The sequence below is a fragment of the Lynx rufus genome, unplaced genomic scaffold (assembly GCF_022079265.1).
Source record: "Lynx rufus isolate CCGP_SWC_20201006 ecotype Redwood Valley unplaced genomic scaffold, mLynRuf1.p SCAF_8, whole genome shotgun sequence".
NCBI lineage: Eukaryota > Metazoa > Chordata > Mammalia > Carnivora > Felidae > Lynx > Lynx rufus.
In genome coordinates, this window is record NW_025814896.1 from 31,659,364 (window position 1) to 31,674,703 (window position 15,340).

The window sequence follows — 15,340 nt, forward strand, 5'->3', positions numbered from 1 at the left end:
CTGCCGGGAATGTAAAATGGTATGGCCGTCCTGGAAAACAGTGTGGTAGTTTCTTAAACTACGAGAACTATGCGATTACTGTAGCATCCAGCTATCGCACTCCTGGGCATTTATCTCGGAGAAATGAAAACGTGTTCACACAGGAAGCTGCTCATGAATGTTCCTGGCAGCTGTTTTTGTAATACTCTGAAAATGGAATAGCCCAGATGCCCTTCACTGGTTGACTAAACCACGGTGCATCCGTGTTGTGGAATGCTACTGAGCATTCCATACTGAGGGTCGAGGGGCAGCAGAGGCAACAATCTGGAGGAATCTCCAGACAATGCCGCAACCCTAAAGTAAACCCTGCTTCCTATACTGTATAATTCCATTTATGTAGCATTCTTGAAAGGACAAAATTATGGAAATGCAGAGGTTGCCAGGGGCCGAGGAAGGGATTAAGGATGGGAGGGGAGCAGGTGTGACTCTAAAAGGGTAACATCCGGGGCGCCTGGGTGGCTCCGTCAGTTGAGCGTCCGACTTCGGCTCAGGTCGTGACCTCACAGTCTGTGGGTTCAAGCCCCGCATCGGGCTCCGTGCTGACAGCTCACAGCCTGGAGCCTGCTTCGGATTCTGTGACTCCCTCTCTCTCTGCCCCTCCCCCGCTCATGCTCTGTCTCTCTCTGTCTCAAAAATAAATTTAAAAAAAATTAAAAAATAAAATAAAATAAAATAAAAGGGTAACATCCTGTGGTGATGGGAACGTTCTGTATCTTGACTGTATCAATGTCAATGTCTTGGTTGTGATACATTTTAAAAAAATATTTATTGTTGAGAGAGAGAGACAGAGTGTGAGTCGGGGAGGGGCAGGGAGAGAGGGACACACAGAATCCGAAGCAGGCTCCAAGCTCTGAGCTGTCAGCACAGAGCCTGACGCGGGGCTCAAACCCACAAACCGTGAGATCATGACCTGAGCTGAAGTCAGACACTTAGGCGACTGACCCACCCAGGTTCCCCTGCTTGTGACATTTTACTATACTTTTGCCAAATGTTATCATTGGGGTAAACAGGATAAAAGGGTATATTGAACTTTTTGTAACTGCATGTGAATCCACAATGATCTCAAATAAAAAAATTTTAATTAAAAAGTAAAGCAGTCTCTCTGGGGCATGTGGGTGGTTCAGTTGATTGAGCTTCCAACTCTTGATTTTGGCTCAGGTCATGATCCATGGGTCAGGGATCCCTGGGTCACGCCTGCCACTCATGCTCATTTGCTCTCTCTCTTTCTCTCTCTAAAATGAAAAAAAAAAAAAAGCAGTCTCATGTCTTTTTACCTTTGTATTTAATTTCTTTTTTCAAATTTTAAAAAAAATGTTTTTTTATTTATTTTTGAGACAGAGAGAGACAGAGCATGAGCAGGGGAGGGTCAGAGAGAGAGGGAGACACAGAATCTGAGACGGGCTCCAGGCTCCGAGCTGTCAGCACAGAGCCCGACGGGGGCTTGAACTCACGGACCGTGAGATCATGACCTGAGCTGAAGTCGGACGCTCAACCGACTGAGCCACCCAGGCGCCCCTGTATTTAATTTCTTTAAACATATACATAGTTTTACATAAATGTACAGAGTTTATGTCAAATGCAGTCTTTTTTCCTTCTTTTTACTTGCCCCTTCCCTTCTTCTTTCTCAGATCTTTATCCACATCCTTCTTCTCCCCCGCCTTAATTGCTGTTAACAGACTAATATGGAAAGGAGGAACCACAGAAAATGTTAGTGGAGAAATGATAGATTGGGAAAAATGTCGATAATGATATTTAATATTAATATTCATTAAAATTCAAAGAGGTCTTACAATTCACGAGGAAAAGATCAAGCACTCACCAGAAAAGAATGGACAACGATTTAAAGAGATGATTCACAGAGCAGCAAATTTAGATGGTCAATTTGCATGTGACAAGATGCTCGAACTCACCAGCAGCCACGGAAATACAAATTAAGGTAAAAAGTATCACTTTGTATCCATCAGACTGGGGAAAAAAACCCATTACTGGCAGGGATGTGAGGGCAAAAGGCACTTTCACTCATTGCTGTGGACATGTGCATTATAAACAGCCATCTGGCAACATCTATTACAATTAAAAAGTATTTATCCTTTAAAAATTCATTGAGTCATGCCCTGAAGAGTTATGCACTTCACTGAAATACATCTGCTTTCACCCAGTAACACTCTCCTAGAAGTCTGTTCCATGAACTAAAACCACCAGTCCATACAAAACAGAGGTGTTTATCACAATGTTGTTGGTTATTGCCAGAAGAAACTGGGGATACAGAAAATGCTCACAAATGGAGGCATGCTTGAATATGGCAGAGTCGCACTGATGAATATTGTGCTGTCATTAAAAGGAGCCGATCATGGGAATGCAAGCTGGTGCAGCCACTTTGGAAAACAGCATGGAGGTTCCTCGAGAAACTAAAAATAGAACTACCCTACCACCCAGCGATTGCACTAGTAGGCATTTATCCACGGGATACAGGTGTGCTGTTTCTAAGGGACACATGCACCCCCAAGTTTATAGCAGCACTATCAACAATAGCCAAAGTATGGAAAGAGCCCAAATGTCCATCGATGGATGAATGGATAAAGAAGATGTGGTATATACATATACAATGGAGTATTACTCGGCAATCAAAAAGAATGAAATCTTGCCATTTGCAATGACATGGATGGAACTGGAGGGTATTATGCTAAGCGAAATTAGTCAGTCAGAGAAAGACAAAAATCAAATGACTTCACTCATATGAGGACTTTAAGTGACAAAACAGATGAACATAAGGGAAGGGAGACAAAAATAATATAAAAACAGGGAGGGGGACAAAACAGAAGAAGATACTCATAAATATGGAGAACAAACTGAGGGTTACTGGAGGGGTTGTGGGAGGGGGGATAGGCTAAATGGGTAAGGGGCATTAAGGCGTCTACTCCTGAAATCATTGTTTCACTATATGCTAACTAATTTGGATATAACATTTAAAAAATAAAAAATAAAATAAAAAAAAAAGGAGCCGATCAGAGTTACACGCATGGCCTGGAGGTATCTTCCCAAGGTACTGTTGAATGAAAAAATCCAGATGGAGAAAAGTATGCATAAGGTGATCCCATTTTAATGAAGTCATTGCCAAGGAGCCCCGTATGTATGTATACGTGTCTGTTGGTGTACTCACATATGCACATCCTTGTATATGTTCTTTTTTTTCATGTTTATTTATTTTTGAGAGAGAGAGAGACAGACAGACAGAGTGCCAGCAGGGGAGGGACAGAGAGAGAGGGAGACACAGAATCCAAAGCAGGCTCCAGGCTCCGAGCTATCAGCACAGAGCCCAACACGGGGCTCGAAACCACGAACTGTGAGATCATGACCTGAGCCGAAGTTGGACACTTAACCGACTGAGCCACCCAGCGCTCCCTTGTATATGTTCCTGACATATACATATTCCTGACATATACATATACATATATATATATGTGTGTGTGTATATATATATACATATATATGTCCATATATAAGGACATATGTATATGTCCTTTCCCACACTTATTATTTCTAAAATTGAGAGGGTTATCAAGGTGAAAACTTATCCAAACTTGCTCCCATTTCTGATACTGTACATATTCACACCCAACTGCAGTTGGGGGAGCTGGTGGATTAGCCCCACCAGCCTGTCAGTGAACTCTCTGGGCTTTTAGGATCACAAATCAGGAAAACGTCCTTGGCAGCACACGAATGTCTGTGTTACCACTGCACACTTCCTATGTAATTTTGATGACTCTATGTCACCCATAAGCAGAGGACTCTGGAATGGAATCATGTTGCTAAATTGTCTACCCAATGGGGTGCTGGATGGCTCAGTCAGTTAAGCATCCGACTTCGGCTCAGGTCACGATCTCGCGGTCCGTGGGTTCAAGCCCTGCGTCGGGCTCTGTGCTGACAGCTCGGAGCCTGGAGCCTGCTTCGGGTTCTGTGTCTCCCTCTCTCTCTGCCCCTCTCCCGCTTGCACTCTGTCTCTCTCTCTCAAAAATAAATAAACAGTTTTTTTAAAAAAATAAATAAATAAATTGTCTACCCGGCACTTTCTCCCCATGGCATCGGTTTCACTGTCTCCTTATGGAGCCACTTAAAATACACTAAATTTCTATTTAAAGCTGTTATCAACTGTTTTGGAATGTTCTGGGATAAGAATATAATCGGGATACTTCACATCTGTTGAGTCTGATGTATGGCAACTGTTCTATAAATGTTAGCCTCTGAGTGGCAGTCGGAGGAGGGAAGACAGAAGAGAGGAAGAGGAGGAATGAGGCCAGAAGGTGGAACCAGCTGTTCTTCAAGGAGGCTACCCTTCCTGGGTAGGACGTTTCCCATCCTCCCTCAGGCTTAATGTGCCTTTCTTACATTTCATTCTGATGCAGAGGCTCAAGCACAGAGGCCAACTCTCTCCTCCCTTTATGGAGGAGACATTTAATGTCAGGAAACATTTTTAAAAATCTTAAGTTACAGGGGCGCCTGGGTGGCTAAGTCACTGAAGCTTCTGACTTCAGCTCAGTCGTGATATCTCTGTTCGTGAGTTCGAGCCCACGTCAAGCTTTCTGCCGTCAGCACAGAGCCCGCTTCAGATCTCTGTCTCCCCTCTCTCTGCCTTTCCCCACTGTCTCTCTCTCTCTCTCTCTCTCTCAAAAAAAAAAAAAAAAACACCTTTTTAAATCTTAAATGACATTAATGATTACATTTAGAATTATCATGAAATTAATTGAGATACAACTTCACAACTATTAGAATGGCCCAAGTCCAAAACACCGACAACAGGACGTGCTGGCAAAGGGGTGCAGCGACAGGAACTCTCATTTCTTTGCTGGCGGGCATGTAAAATGGTGTGTGTGGCCTCTTTGGAAGACAGCGTGGTGGTCTCCTCCGAAACTGAGCACACTCTAACCACACGGTCCAGCCACCGTGCTCCTTCCTTGGCGTTAAGGAGTTGAAAACTTAAGTCCATACAAAAATCGGCATGTGGACGTTCACAGCAGCTCTATTCATCTATTCATTGCCCAAACGTGGAAGCAACCAAGGGGTCCTGTAGCAGGTAAGTGGCTCAGCTGTGGTCCACCCACACAACGGAATATTATTGAAACGGGTTATCAACGGTTATCACGAAAAGACATAGGGGAACACCAAATGCATATTACCGAGGGAAAGGAGCCAATCTGAAAAGACTACGTTTTGTAGGATTCCAACTACGTGATGTCCTGGAAAAGGCGAAATTATGGAGATGGCAAGAGGATCGGTAGTTGCCAGGGGTTGGAGGGAAGGGGGGGGGACGAATAAAAAGAACACAGAGGATTTTCAGGGCAGTGAAACCATGCTGTCGTGGTGGTTTATATGTTTATCTAAAGACAGATTATATACAACAGCAGGAGCCAACCCTCATGCAGACCATGCACTTTGGGCGGCACTGACGTGTCCAGACGGGTTCATCAACTGTAACAAATGTACCACTCTGGAGATCTATGGGACTCTGCATTGTCTGTTGATTTTTCATGGGGCCCCGAAACCGTATTTCAAGGCCACGGAACTCCGAAGGGCAACATCGACATTTCCTTTGTTTTCTAAAAATGAACTCCGTCGTCTCGAGCCTCTGTAGCAGACGCTGTCGATGGCCCCCACGTCCGCCTCAGGGTTCCCTGTTCCCGCGCAGGCTAACCCCACGGCTTCCTGCTGCACCTTTCCCCTGGGGGTGTTCTCTGGGTGCTCCTGCGGCACAGCGCGGGCTGGAAGAACCAAGGGGCCGGCCTGAGTGCGGACTTCACCAGCTTCCTCGTTCCCATCGACGGCGGGCGAGAACTCCAAGAGAAGCTGTACGCGGGCCCCCGGATGTCTCTCGGGCTGAGCCCCAGTTGCCCACAGCGGCAATCTGCTCAGCCACACATTCTTTGTGGGCCTCCTTCCCTTCGCTGTCTCGCTTCCCCTCTCCCCTACCAGTATTTTTCTGAGACCACCCCTACCTAAGCCACTGACGCTTAGATCTTGGCCCCCGGGTCTGCGTCTGGAGAAGGCCAAAGCAAGACTGCGGCACTGTCCATCTGAATACGTAAAACTTCATCCAGTCACTTTCAGGCAAATGTATAGTTATTTGAAGATTTTTGGTCGTTTCAGGTTTCACCTCCGTCAATTCAGGATGCGCTCTCCTCACCCCTACCACCCACTCCATGTTTCTCCCAATGAGTGCATCTGGGTTCCTGGGGGGCTGGCAGGGGTGGGGATGAGGCAGTGCTTATGTGGCATCACAGCCCCGTCCGGGGCAGTGAGGGTGGGAGGTACAGCCGTCTGGGCCAGGCACAGGCCACAGGTACAATGGATGGAAAGGTGGGGGGAATTATTGTCCCCTGCCTTTCAGTATCTAAAGGCCATGCCAGGGTGGGGCCCTGTTAACGTCATCAAAGACTCGGTACAAATAAACACCCTAAGAGTGGAATTCTGGATTAGACCCCCGATTTGTGTTTGGGAACAGAGCTGAACGTTCCGCCTGTCATGTACAGTCTCCAGGTACTCATTTAAGAAGCTAAGCCTGGGGCGCCTGGGTGGCGCAGTCGGTTAAGCGTCCGACTTCGGCTCAGGTCACGATCTTGCGATCCGTGAGTTCGAGCCCCGCGTCGGGCTCTGGGCTGATGGCTCAGAGCCTGGAGCCTGTTTCCGATTCTGTGTCTCCCTCTCTCTCTGCCCCTCCCCCGTTCATGCTCTGTCTCTCTCTGTCCCAAAAATAAATAAACGTTGAAAAAAAAAAAAAAAAGAAGCTAAGCCTAAGAGCTTCCCTCTCTAAACTCTTCCCTTTTGTGGCCGAATGGGCTGAAGCCCTGGAAGTCGGTGGTGAGAGGTTTCCCAAAGCCACCTCAGATGGCAACATGAAGTGCGGAGTCAGACTTGAAAAGTTACACTTCTGGGGCACCGGGGTGGCTCCGTCGGTTGAGCGTCCGACTTCGGCTCAGGTCATGATCTCGCCGGTTTGCGGGTTCAAGCCCTGTGTCGGGCTCTGTGCTGACAGCTCAGAGCCTGGAGCCTGCTTCGGATGTCGTGTCTCTGCCCCTCTCCTGCTTGCTTGCTCGCTCTTTCTGTCTCTCTCCCTCAAAAATAAATGAAACATTAAAAAAAATTAAGAAGAAAAGAACAGTTACATTTCTTCCAAGCAGAGGAATTCACCGGGAGTCTTGCAGATGGTGAAATATGTGTCCCTCTGTGACTTACTTGTTTCGGTCACTATTGATTTTGAGATCTGCCCAGTGACATGTGTAGCTGAGCTCCAATCATTTTCCTGCTGTAGATTCCAAAATATAAATATAACAACAAAATGAAAACCTTTGCCATATTGTATTCCACTTTATGAATATAACCACAATTTATTGATCCATTCTCCTGCCAATGGACGTTTAGGTTGTATCTGGCCTCCTCCCCTTTTTAAATTAGAAACAATTTTGCTTTGAATATTCTATTTATGCCTCCCAGTGCACATGTGTAGGAGGAATGGAATTGCCATAGACATTATATATTATGTTGCTATAGATGTATATAGAGAATATTATATATTTAATTTCTATTGCATACATAAAAGAATATATTTTAATATATTGTGTATAATATTATACATAACATATAATGTAATATATGTATATTCTTTAAAAAAATTTTTTTTAACGTTTTATTTATTTTTGAGACAGAGAGAGACAGAGCATGAATGGGGGAGGGGCAGAGAGAGAGGGAGACACAGAATCGGAAGCAGGCTCCAGGCTCTGAGCCATCAGCCCAGAGCCCGACGCAGGGCTTGAACTCATGGACCGCAAGATCGTGACCTGAGCTGAAGTCGGAACCTTAACCGACTGAGCCACCCAGGTGCCCCTAATATATATATATTCTAATTGTTGTTTTTGTCCCTCTCCATGGCTTTCCTCAGATGTTTGGCTGTCTTCTCACCTTGAAGTGCATGTCGTTGAGAGTGATGAGAAGTCTGTGCTCGTGGGTGATGCTTGTCGATCTTTGGGTCTCACCGTAGAGTGATCTGACTGGGCCATTTTGTTAGGGACACGTCACGTCAGTATCTTTAGGTCTTTACTCTTTGGGCTAGGCCGATTTCCAGAGAAGAAAACTTCTCTGCCCAGTTCTCGGGATGTGACCCTGGTTGTCAGAATTCAGGGGATAAGTGGAGAAAGAGGGTTGGGGTGTAAAGTTAGAATGTAAACATATGTTTGCCAGTGTTTTTGTTTTCAGTATGGTACTTGCTGCCCTCTGTTGTGCCTGGTGTTTCCATTTTGTTCTCCCTGGGGAAAAAAATCCTTTAGTCTTTGGGTGGTACCAAGGAGAATCTGGGTGTCTATTTGCTTTGTGACTAGATGCTCAACCTCATTCTGTGTTCAGCATTGCCCTTAACCCTGCCCCTGATAATGCCTGAAGCTTTTGCGGGTTCTGCTGAGCAAAGCGGGTTACGTCTTGGATTTTCCCACTATTGACTGTGGATTCTACTTTCTCAAGTCTACTAACTCAGTTACCGCACATCCTACTGCTGCCCAGCTTCCAAACGTGGTATGTCATTTCCTCTCCCGCTGTCTTCATTTGTGTGGTTTATGCCTTTTAAGAAGCATTCTTGTTACTTTTCAGGTAGGATTTGGGGAGGGTTAGGAGATAATTGGTGTATTCAGTCCTTTATTATTTTAATTTAATTTTTTAAAAGAAATCTAACAGTTTTAAAAAAGTTTATTTATTTATTGGGGGGGGAGCATAGAGGCAGAGAGAGAGGGAGAGAGAGAATCCCAAGCAGGTTGGGCAGGTGCTGTCAGCACAGAGCCCGACATGGGGTTTGATCCCACAAACCGTGAGATAATGACCTGAGCTGAAATCAAAAGTTGTGTGCTTAACCACCTGAGCCACCCAGGCGCCCCAAATTTCTTCTTTTTAAAAAAAATTTTTTTTAACGTTTTATTTATTTTTTTTTTTGAGACAGAGAGAGACAGAGCATGAATGGGGCAGGGGCAGAGAGAGAGGGAGACACAGAATCGGAAGCAGGCTCCAGGCTCTGAGCCATCAGCCCAGAGCCCGACGCGGGGCTCGAACTCACGGACCACGAGATCGTGACCTGAGCTGAAGTCAGACGCTTAACCGACTGAGCCACACAGCCCCCCCCCCCCAAATTTCTTCTTAAAGTAAGCTTCATGCCAAACACAAGGCTTGAACTCACAACCACGAAATCAAGAGTTGCAAGCTCTATCAACTGAACCAGCCAGGCACACCAGTCCCTCATTTTAAGTTAGAACACTCCGACTTACTTATCGAATATTTCCTAAAACTGTCCTAGCTGGGCGTTGGCAGTGGCCATAGTGTGGCTCCCCACCCCGCAGAGCACTAGTTCTCAGTTCTCAGTCCTCAGCTGGCCCTTCCGAATCACCTGTGGAGCTGGTCGAAACAGACACCTCTAGAGGTTTTGGTTTCAAGCTTGGAGTGGGGTCTAGGAACCCGTATCTTAACATGTTCTACAAATGCTGTCTGAAGACCATTGCAGGAGAGAAACTCCCTGACAGATGGTCCATCAGATCTTGGTTTATACCTTCACTGGCAGACTGGGCAAATAATTAGGTGATTCTGAATATTGGCAAGCGGTTTAATATACACAACTCAAATCTGTATTCCAGGAGAACTTCTGTCATTGTTTGTAGTTCTACTCTTTGAGCTTACTCCCCTCATGCCCGGTTACTACTCAAATATTGAAGGCAGCTACTGTTTTCACTTCTCCCTTCGGCTTCCCTTTTTTGGGGGTGAGCTCACCTACCCCCTCTTCCTAGAGTACAGTCGTCAGACCTTCACCATCCCGTGCAGCTACTTCTGGCAGCCAAGTCTAGTGTGTCAACATCCTTCATGGAAACGTGGTGTTCCAAATGGAACCCAATACTCAGTGTGTGAGTTCAGAGGGAAGGCTGGTTGGTATGTCCCCCGAATCAGACTTCACGTATATTAATGTGGCCACTGATTATACTGTGTTGTTTCATTTTTGCTTTTGAAGCCCATGATTACTGATGGTCTGGTGTGGTCTTGGAACCAGATGCCCTCTCCCATTGAGATCTTCCTTCTAGGTTCCTATGTCAAGTTTCCCTCTGCCACACTCAATACTGGACTCTAACAATGTGTTGAATTAATAAACAGGTGGATGAGTGAATGAATAAATGAATGAATGAATGAATGCGTGAATGAATAAAAGGACTTTTCCTGAAGTCATGGAATTTTGGTGAATCCCTGAAGGTGAGGATAGTAGATGAAAGTTACCCTCACTTCCCAAAGAGAGGTACTAGAATGAACGATGCAAAATGTATTTACCTACATTACAAAGACACTAGACATACCTATGCTAGACTTACTAGAAAATATTAGAATAAATTCAGTGGCCATCAACCCCTTCCTACCTCTAGTGTTTATGAAAACTTTCTATTTGAAATTATTATGGGGGAGTCATGGCGAAAGGAGAGCCCAGTCTAGTGGGAGCTGCTGTGGTGTCTTCTCTCTACTTTTCATGGTTCTTTCACCCTCTCCCACCTGGCCTCTTCCTTGCTGGTGGTCTGCTGGGATACAGAATCCTGTATCCACCTTGGTGTAGCTATGGGAAGGGAAAGAGGTGAGAGTTCGTGGGCAAACCTGGAACTAGGGGATTTATGTGAAACATTTTGGTGTCCGTGACTTACCAGGTCATGCTAAAGGTGGAATGTTCATTGGCATTGATGGATGACAGAGCTAGGAGTGAAGGCATCAGTAGGCAGATAGCACACTTCATTTAGAGAAGCAAGGATGGGTGAATGGAAACTATAGACTGTCACCAGGTGTAAACAAACTTGATGGGATCTTGCCCAAGAGGTGAAGGGATTCCAGCAGGAAGAAATTTGGGGATGAACTGGTTGGGCAAGAAGCAGAAAGGAGGAGGCATGCAGGTTATGCAGAGAGTACATTGTCATTGCCCACATCAGCGAATGATACAGCATGGAGGCTTGTGTAAAGATATTTGCAAAGGATTCCCCAGGGTACCCCACCAGGAGGAAGGTTGAGAGCCTTCCACATACAGAAGACCCTTACAGTCAAGGCACAACCACAAACAGCACTAGCAAAGTCCATTTTCTCTAATCCCCCCTTCTCCTGCTTTGTTTCATTGGAGGAAGGAAGTGGAGGAAGGGAAGGACAGCTGACAGCGCCCTTCCTCATTACAGGGTCTTGAGCCACAGTTTGTGAATGAGCTCCAAGGAGAATTGATGCTTGGAATTGTACACAAGACTGGAGTTTTGATTTGGAATGGACTGGACTTGGCTTTCAATAGCTAAGCAATGAGTCAGTATCAAAATGAGGCTGTTCTTATTGTTGAAAGTGGTCAAGTAGCCTGGGACGTTTTCTAGGGGTAGGGACTGAGCAATTTTGAAGGAAAATGGATAAATGAAGCTATTTCCTGCTTACACCTCAACAAGCTCAGGATATTTAATATTGAATAGATGAATGGATTCAGAATTGGTGATAATGGATTCCTATCATTGTGCACTCCAAATCCTCCTAGTTCCTTGGACTCGTGAGGTCCTTGTGGTCAGATCTGCCATTCATTCATTCATTCATTCATTCAACTTTTAATTGGCTTCATACTTTGTGCCTACCATTGAGATAGGCCATGCGGGTCTTGGATGAGTGAGCCAGACCCCTGATGTCCAGGAGCTGCTTGCTCTTAGAGGAGTAGGGGAGCCCACTGAGCCCTGAAAGATAGATAGCTCAAGCCTGGGTTGGGAGAGAAGAAGGGGTGTCAATTCAAGATTAGAGTGTTGTCTCTCAGATGTCGGCCTTCCTGACACCCTTCTCTGGCCCTTGTTTGCTCATTCATTTATTCATTCACTCACTCATTCAAGAAATATATGAGGTTGGGGTGCCTGGATGACTTAGTCGGTTAAGCGTCTGACTGTGGCTCAGGTCATAATCTTGCAGTTCATGAGTTCAAGTCCCATGTCAGGCTCTGTGCTGACAGATCAGAGCCTGGAGCCTGCTTCAGATTCTGTGTCTCCCTCTCTCTTTGCCCCTCCCCTGCTCGTGCTCTTTCTCTCTCTCTCTCTTAAAAATAAATAAACATTTAAAAATACGTTTAAAGGAAAAGAAGTATGTGAAGAGCCTCTGCTTAATTTCAGGGTCATCTGTTCAGCATCTTTCTTAGAGTGACATCCCTTAGAGTGGCATGACACGTCTATTTCTCACTCTCAGAGGAATTCAGAAAATCAAACAGGTAGTTTGGGGTAAGTGTTTTGGAATCTGTATTTTCTTTTTTTTTTTTAATTTTTTTTTTCAACGTTTATTTATTTTTGGGACAGAGAGAGACAGAGCATGAACGGGGGAGGGGCAGAGAGAGAGGGAGACACAGAATTGGAAACAGGCTCCAGGCTCCGAGCCATCAGCCCAGAGCCTGACGCGGGGCTCGAACTCACGGACGGCGAGATCGTGACCTGGCTGAAGTCGGACGCTTAACCGACTGCGCCACCCAGGCGCCCCTGTATTTTCTTTTTTTAAAAAAATTTATTTTGGGGGCAGGAGCAGAGAAAGGGGGACAGATGATCCGAAGCAGGCTCCACTCTGACAACAGAGAGCCTGATGCAGGGCTTGAACTTGGCAAACTGTGAGATCATGACCTGAGCTGAAGTCAGACGCTTAACCAACTGAGCCACCCAGGCACCCCTGGAATCTGTATTTTCTAACTTTTCTAGTTGCCTCCTAGTCTCTGTTGACCTCAGACCAGAACTGAACCTAGAAAACGGGACCGATTGAATTTGCTGTAGTCAGAGCCCTGGGGGCCTGAGCCGCCCACCCTCCACCCTCCAACCCCAGGAAACAAGGAAGGCTCGGTGGCAGTTATGGTGTTCCTGCCCCCCACCCCATCTGAACCTTGGGAGTAGACAGAGTTGCAATATTTGAACATACTTTGTCCAAAACACGATTCATTCTTATCTCAAATTCAAATTTACCTGGATGTCCTGTATTTTAATTTGTGAATCTGGCAGTCCTACCTGGGAAGGGCTCTCTCTGCCACAAGAAAGACCATAAGACTCATTTCTCACTTTTCAAGAGCCTCTTCCCCTACAAATATTGTCACCTTGAAGTAAGCCATGGCAGGCTGGGCCCAGCTGGACTCTGCTCTTGACTCTCCACAGCTAGCCCCCATGGAGGGAAAGGAGTAGGGTTGGCCCAGTATGAACATCTTGCACTGGGGGCCAGGAGACCTGGGTTCTAGATCATGGTCTGTCCCCAACAGGTTCTGTGACTTTGCATAGGACAGGGTGCCTTTCTGGACCCGATTTCCCTATTTAGAAAACAAGAGGGCTGAGGGTTCTATGGACCACTCATGCATCACACATGGATTTGGCTTCCGAGTACAACCAGGACAGGAGCATTTGGTCATTTGTCCACTCTGCACCCAGCCAGAGCTGTGTGTGTGTGTGCGCGTGTGCGTGTGTGCTGAGGGATGAATTAGAGATCCCAGACTGCCCTAGGTAATGCAGGAGATGGCTTGTTAAGTGCTAACAGCCATGCTTTTTCAATTCTGTAGTGTGGAAGCAACTCCAATACTGGCAGATACGGTGGGGGGGGTGAGGAGCAGTGAGAGGTCCTGCCCCATTTCTGTCTCAATTTACTCTGTCTGAATGACCTCACCTTCATCTCTCCTCACTCCCTGGAGAAAGCGAAAGTTCCTTTCTCTGTTCCGGGAATAAAAGGGAACAAAGACACAATGGCAGACTGTTGAGTTGAGCTTGAAAAGGTCCAACGACAGGAGTCCAGTTCCCACCACAGCTACCTACGGCTCGTGTAGCCCCATTTGGGAGGCCACTTTTGACAGCCCTGGCTATTCATCCATTCAGTCTGGTTCTGAAACATAAGGTAAAGACGAGGGGCGGATGTATACAGAATCTGTGGGTAAGCCAGAGAAACGAAAGCAGTAAATGGAGAGAAAAGTGCCTCCCTTCCAAAGGCTGCTCTTTTCCCTCACCTTTGCACCGTGGACATTCAGCAAGATAGAGAATTAGCTGACTGGGGTTGGACAAAGCTCATGCTAGGGCTGGAAATCCAACCAGCACATTCTCAGAACCACCTGGAAGACGGAGCTATGGCATCAGAAGGGCGGAGCTGGCTGTCGCTCTGGAGTAAAACAGTACTGGCTCTTGGTTTTAGGAGGGGAGCTGGTGTGTGTCATCGACCCTGTCGTTGTACCACCCAGGTCCCCTGAGGTCCTTCTGCCCAGCTCTCCCTGTGTAGCTCCAGTTGCCATGGCTGTGAATGCTGGTACCTGTGCCATTCGGAAAATCATCTTGGGTGGGGACAAGAGCTAGAGGGGCCTGGGAGTTCCATGTCCCTCCCCCCAACTCCTCCCTTCATAACCAAGGACAAGTGTGGAAGTACAGAGCTCAGCTCCTCAAGGTAGACAAAGCCCAAGGTGTACTGTATGCTCCAGATCTCCCTTTGGGATCTGGCTTAGCCTGGGGTCCCACCAGAAACGCTCCCCTCCTTGGTTTCTTCTCCTTTCATATACTGCTTCCCTCATTTTCTTACTGGGTTCTCCTTAATTAATTAATCATCTGATTCATTAGGGAACTTATTTTGTAATGGACCACTTACACCTGAACTCCAGTCTCAGGGTCAGATTCTGATCTGATTACAGGGTGCTGGACAACCAGTGTTTGAACCCCAGGAGGACATTCTAGTTAACTCTCCAGGTTCTCAGGAAGAAGGAGAACCCGGGGAGCATCAGCTTTAAGCAGCCATGGACCAGAAGCAGAATTCTCATTTAGGGCAGGAGGAAGTTGCTAGGAGCAGGGGCTCCTGGGGGGGGTCTGTATCACAACCTCTCATGTTTGTGTCATCACTTCAAGGTCTTTGAAGTGATTTATAGAGAAGACTTAGTTTACTGGTTAAGAACATGTGTCTTAGAGCTGAACAGATCGGGGCTCCTGTCCTGCTTCTGACCCTCACTAGCAGCATGACCTGGGACAAGTTGCTCAGCCTCTCCGAGCCTTAGTTTCCTCATCTATAAAATGGGACTAATATTGGTTTGTACCTAACAGTGTAGTTGAAGAGTCAAATGAGCTAGTGTATGTGCCTGCCAGCCAGTGGCGAGAGTGTTGGTTCTCCTCCCTGAGTCTCAATGTTAACATAAAACAGAAGCCCACACCCTCTGTTTTACCAGGATGTCGTCCGAGGTGGGACATACCAACTGCTAAATAATGCAGCCAGCCCGTGAATTTGCAAGTGTTGTTATGGCAACCAGATTTTTTTTTAA